This window comes from Meleagris gallopavo, chromosome 23 (assembly GCF_000146605.3).
Source record: "Meleagris gallopavo isolate NT-WF06-2002-E0010 breed Aviagen turkey brand Nicholas breeding stock chromosome 23, Turkey_5.1, whole genome shotgun sequence".
Lineage (NCBI taxonomy): Eukaryota > Metazoa > Chordata > Aves > Galliformes > Phasianidae > Meleagris > Meleagris gallopavo.
Genome location: NC_015033.2, coordinates 1,617,470 through 1,623,939, shown reverse-complemented (window position 1 = coordinate 1,623,939; position 6,470 = coordinate 1,617,470). Strand labels below are relative to the sequence as shown.

At 42.8% G+C, this 6,470-nt stretch overlaps 1 long non-coding RNA gene across 1 annotated transcript; it reads right to left on the bottom strand.

Moving 5' to 3' along the window:
• Window positions 1-990: 990 nt before the first annotated feature.
• Window positions 991-6,387, bottom strand: LOC109370857. The gene is made up of 2 exons (XR_002121316.2): window positions 6,058-6,387; window positions 991-5,601 (listed from the first exon to the last, which is right to left on the bottom strand). It is a non-coding gene; the product is annotated as an uncharacterized LOC109370857 (long non-coding RNA).
• Between the last annotated feature and the right edge of the window lie 83 nt (window positions 6,388-6,470).

Genomic DNA, 6,470 nt, shown 5'->3' with positions numbered 1-6,470 from the left:
CGCCCAGCGCCGCCTTCCCGCCCATGGGGCGACGGCTCAGGCCCGAGGAGCGCAGCGCCGAACGCCTCGCCCCCTTAAAGGGACGGGAGTGCGACACGGCGCCGGGCCTGAGCCCCGGGACGGACAGACGGAAGAGCCTCCGAAGCCCTACGCGGGTATGGCAGCCCCCGGGGCCGGGAGAGGGGCGACGCGGCCGAGGGCTGCTGGCACTGCAGAGGTTTCCTCAGCAGCCAAACCCGCAGGAGGGCGGCAGGCCGCAGATTTGCGCTTCAGGCACCCGCCCGCGTACAAACCCACAGATGTTGGCAGCCGACACCCACCCCGGGGCCTCCCGTCTGCCTGGATGCCTTGCAACTCTTGTTTCCTCTCTCCTTTAATTAAACAGCATTAATTGCCAAAACACCAGGGTTGGAAAACTGTACCCCGCTGCCATCACTGCCGCAAGTACCACAGTGAGAAAGGAGGCAAAAAGAGCTGAGGAACGGTGCCTGCAGCTGCACGCCAGGAGGGGAGGGGAGGGGATGCAGCCCCCCCCACAGCAGCCCCCCGCACAGCTGGCCCAGTTAAGCACAAGGCTCACTTCCCAACAAGGACGGCTCACAGGACTGCTGGGTGCCCCCATTCCCCACAGCTGGCAGCTCACACGTGGCTGTTGGGGTTCGGTGGCTGGAGTTCACTCACTCCTGTTGTCCTTGGCCAGCACTCTCAGATAAGCACTCAGTTTTGGCTGCACTACTACAGCCTTTATCTGTTGAGCAAAATCGTCTTTTGATTATTTGGATGATCTAAATGTTGCTCAGAAATGCTGCAGAGCATAGCAGAAGGAAGAGAACAACAAAAGATAAGGAGGGCCTTTTAACTTTCTCAAGAATAGCTGAGGCAAATTTCTTTCGACAGAAGCATAAGCTTGCTCAGGATAGACTTTGAAAACAATGCATTAAATACTAGTAATTAAATCATACTAAAAGGAGCACACGTTATACCTGCTAATGCACTGGTTGTACCTTTATTGTTTCACCTCGTTCACTAACAATTCAGTGGTGCAAGGTTACCATACACAGTTAGATAATATCTGCATTGCACACCTAAGGCTATACAGCAAATGGATCAGAATTAGTACAAATACATGAACTATATTTACATTTTGTATACTCGAGCTCCAAACATCAGATATTTACAAAATAAAACATGAAAATGAAAATCTGAAATTAATGTACAGTGTTGCTGATGCACTCCTTCGCTGGGATGAAATCAGTTTGCAAAGAGATTTGTTCAAGAAGGCCACTTATACAGCGTATACCTTGTATACCTTGTGTACAGAGAGGTTGAACAGAAATGAGAACCGCAATTAAAAGAAAAGATGTATTTCAGTGCAACAGCATGTCTAATGTCCAAAGTCAAGAACATTAATCAACTGCACATGAAGTATGAACAAGCAGAGTGGGAAATTAAGAGCTGATCCTGGGAAGCGCTGATCATCCAAGACTCCCTCTGCTTCCACTCTATGTTTCAACGTGAGCAAGAGGTAGCCAGTACTGCTCAGGATCAGACCATTACCTTGGCAACAGTACAAACTGGAGAGTGAGGACCCCCACACCCTCCATTTTCTGAACACGTGTGTCTGCTCCTGTTAATTTAAAAACTGTTCCAATTGACATTGGACACAACCATCTGGTTTTAGTTGGACTAGTTTTGATTTCGAACACTTAGAACGCATAAATGGCCTTCTGAACAAAAAAATCTCCATCCTGTTCTTGAACACCTGATGTTTTTAAACAAAGAAGCACAAAATTAATACATTCCTGCTACATACAGTACAGTTCAGACCACGTATTCGTGTTATTAACCACAATGGAGAGATGCAACGCACACGTTAGAGATCCATTTTCAAGTACATTCAGCAAACCGTTCCAGAGCAGCATTAGTATCCTTCCTTCGAGCAGCAGGTGAACAACTGCATGTTCAACAAAAACACCACCACAGTATAAACTAACACAAACTAAGGCTGTGTAAGAGTACCAGAAAGATGCAATGCATAGGCAGTATTAGTTATTGGAGAGTACCAACAGGTGTTATTCTAAAGCTAATCCTCTTTCTTATCTAATGTGCAATTAATTACAGATGTATAAATATACAATACATTACATAAAATTAAATCCCTGTAAATTAGATAACAAGCAGCAAAAGGTACAAGTCTTTGCTTTGAAATATCTTGCTGATCAGTAATCAGAACTATCACACACTAGCAAAAGAAAACAAACACAGTTCTCAGTGGTTTGGAAATAATATTACCTTCCTTTCTGCATCCTAGAATATAGGAATCTTCTTTCAACAGGTACTTAAAGTGCATTTCCAAAATACAGTATAGAAGGTTTAGTTTAAAAATACCCAGGAAGCTCTATTACAAATGACACGATTTTCATTGGGCCATTTCTCCTCCCATTTACTCAGGAACATAAAAAAACCCAAACTGTGGCAGTTTCACTTCCAAATCTGTTTAAGAAATGCCTGTCAGGTTTACCAGCAGTGTTTCTGCTCAGTGGGCTGGCAGACCCCCAGCAGGACGCCTGGTGCCCAGTGGTTGGGTCCTGAGAGCTGTCTGACTCCAGGACTCCACAAGCATGTAGTAGGTAACCAAGAGTGGGTTTTTAAATGTCAGCAGAAGGCAGCTTGGCACGTTTTTCCATTCTTGTTCAGTTTCTAAACAGAATTTTTTTAACTGTTGGGTTAGATCAAAAGAGCTTTGATGTGAATAGAAATTTGCTTTTCTTTTTTTGCTTTGCTTTCATTTTAAAGAAAATTTTCATTTCAGTCATCCAGTTTTAAGTAGGGAAACCAATGCCTCAGTAATTGGCAAAAATCTGTATTTAGGTCAGACCCAGAAACAGTAATGCCCACTTGAACTCTACATGAGAATTGATTTTGTCAAGAGTATGCAGCTCTAAGAGATACTGATGATTAAAAATAGAATTAGAATTCTGTTCTTCTGATGACCTGTTATCCACACAGACACCAAGTCATAAGAAGCTGCTTGGAATCTTCTGTTATAAGACACTTATGTAATACAACTGTCACATCTCCAGCTCTGTATAAAATAAGCAACCGTCTCCTCCTGTTTTCAAAGGACAATCCTTTAATCGTGTTTCTATGCAATGTTTATTTACCCACAGTTCATTTTCTGGTTTATCCAAAGCAAAGACTTAGAAAACTAGTTTTCTTCTAGATTAAAAAAGAAAAGATAAAAACAAAACTTTTTATCTGTCAGTGCGTCACATAATACCACCACTGAGATTGCTAGTCCTCCTCAGACTGGTTCCACTTCCATGGCAAATAGTGGTGATGGCGGCAGTAACAACTTAGTGCTTAAAATCCATCTACTTCATTCTCAATACACCTTGAAATCAGCTTAGCTGCAGCTCGAGGAGCCCACTGCCAGCACTAGCAGTCTTAGCATCCACACACTGCAAGTGCATATCGTCCATTGCAAAACAAAGAACTACCACCACTGTATTGAGAGTTGCACACACTCAACAAGACAAAACCAAAACAAAACAAATCCTCTCTACTACATTCCTGGGTCCCCAGGACACACACACGCTCTGGGTTCCAGTTCTGAAATAAATCCAAGGACCATAGGAGATGGGATGAGCACATTATTTAATTTGAATACTATACTGATAAATAAGGATATGCCCTAGCAAGTATCAGACTCCATCTCCCCTTTCCAGCTATGCGTTTAGGAGGTCCCAGTATGCATTGCATTTTATTGAATGAAAAACCCATAAAGCTAATAAAAAAATTGCTCAGCTGATGGCAGTCCCACATATACTTTTGGCCACAGAAGTCCCAAGGCATGGGGTGACCTGGCGATGAGTGATCTGAATTAAAATGACCTTCCTGAGCTGGAATCACGATTTTTTTTTCCCCTAGATGTACCTACTGTCATGCTGGCATGAAACTCTTTCATCTCTACTCAAGAGTAAGGAACCTCGGGGTGAAATCCTGGTATGTTTGCCCTACCAGCATCCAAGTCACGAAACTACAGCGTAACAGTCTGAAATACAGAAAATAAAACAAACAAAAGCCTCCAACCTCCTTAAAAACCTAAGTAAGAAAGATGAGTTCACTTCTCAGAAAGGAAACTCATTCTGCCTTCCTTTCCTGATGCAAGGAGCAAAGCTCTGCCCCAGAGAGAACTTCCATTGCAGGTCAAGAACCAACACCACCCAGCTGATCTCCAAGCAGCAAACTGTCACACCACACTGACCAGGATCAAAGTCCATCTGATCTGTCCTCAAGGAAGGATAATTTCTGAAATTAATAACTAAGGAGGTTAGCTAATGAGAATTGCAGCAGGTAGATTAAGAGACATTCAACAATTATTCCAAAAGGAAGTGAAAGTATCCTGCTGTTCCCTGAAGAATACTGCAAGTGCAAAGTCCAGAAAGCATTCTGTAGACAGTGGATACTTTTCCCCATTGACAGACGGGATGGCAGCTGAACATTGCAGGGACAGGATCCATGCATAAAGCAGGCATTTCAGAATGATGCCAAAGAGCTGTCTTCCCTAACAAACCGATTACAAGTGTAAATGTCTTCCAGGAGGTGAGAACTGTCACTACAGGAACTAGAAAGGCTGAACTAAAAGCAGAAAGGGGAGATGTCGCCCTCCTGTGGTGTCTCCTGAAAAGGCTCCAGGAAACCACCACGCTGGTTCCTTCCACCTGCAACAAATGCGAGAGTGAGCATCTAAAACTTCAGGGATTCTACCTAATATAATATATTTTGGTTTATCCTCACATTAGCAGTTCTGTCTGCTCAGCTCAAAGGCAGAACAGCATTACGTTTTAGTGGAAGAGTTAGAGGCAAGCACTGCTCACCTGCACCCCCACAGTGAACATGGAAAGGCAGATCACTGCAGCCAGCCCCTCCAGATTCCTTCCCTACTTCTTTCCAGGCCGTTAGACTCAGAGAGCTCAAAAACTTGCACCAAGTCCAAAGTCCAGTCTGCCCAGATAGATTTATCCAATGTCAGCTTTCAAAAGAGTTTAATTCAGAGGCTGGAAAGCCTGAGGAGCTATTGTAGTTCCTGACTGGGTAATGTCTACATAGAAGGAATAATCTTTCCCTGGCATAGCACTTTGCCCTGAGGGAACCAGTGACTATTGCCAAGTCACGAATCAAATGAAAAACCTGTAGCATTCTAGACAGACAACAATGTACAGTGGGACAGACAGCAGAAGGTCAGCTGGAGTGAAAAAACAATTGTTAAAGGAAAAAAATCTTTTTTTCTTTTTAGAGTCGTGCATAATCAGGTTTTTTTCCTCCTTTTTGTTTGGCCACATGCTACTAGTAGGATTCTCTGCACAAGTGAAAAGAAACAAAGTAGTGTTAGAATATCTAGAAAATGCAATGGAGGAGGTGGGAAGGTAGGGGTTGTTAAGCCACAGGATTACATACAAGAGAAACTGTCAAGAATCACAAAGAGAAAATGAAAGGTAACACTTTTATCTATCAGAATAGGAGTTAGGGAGAACAGATGAGAACACTACATGGACTCAGTACTTCAGCTGGCCTGTCCGTCTTCGAGCCAATTTGGACCTGCACAAGAAAGAAGTGAAAAACCATTTGTTGAATTCTGGATGTGGACTTTTCTCCCTTCCCCAGAGTTTCTCCATCTTTTGTTCTTTAATACAGTCCTAGCTTACTTTACAAGTTTAGAAAGTAAAATCTATCATGAGCTATAACCAGAAAGACTGTTCATTCTTCTGCTGTGCTTCTTTGAAGGATGATGGGTTCTTTTAAGGCACTGTTAAGTAACATTTGACACTGGACAGCATATTTAGATTGTACACGTATATTAATAATGTCACAAGCCAAAGCAGCAACCACTGCCATTTCTTCAATTTTTTTTTCTTTTTATTGCACACTCCTTTGCTTCCCTTCAGCTTAACCATCCTGTCCATTTCTTCAAAACAAGGCTCAATTCTGTGACAAACTGTCTGCTTTTTTATGACTATTTTTAAGCTCTTTGTCTGCTCAGGAATTGCCTCTTACCGTATCGTGCCAGCAAGAAGTGGATTGAAGGCGTATAACCAATCATTCATGTCTTTGTCATTGATGGCCTGGAGCAGGACCCCACGATGCTTTGTGCATACACCAAAGGTGTTGGGTGTCTGCAATATTGAGGACAATTAAAATAACGAAGCCTACAGACACGAAGCTGATGCACGATCCCTCCTTCAGGAAGAGAGTGCTACGTCCATTTTCTAAAATACACAAGACCTAAGGTCTTTCCTTTAAGTTTCATGGTCATTTCCAGGATATTACTAGTCAGACAAAGGGGACATCATCCACAAAAGTTTTTATTCAAGCATGTGGATTTTAAGAGCTGTTGGGATGGACTAGTAAAGTTAATTTGATTTTTTTTGAACACAAACAGGATGTCTGTAGTTAAAAAAAAAAAAAAA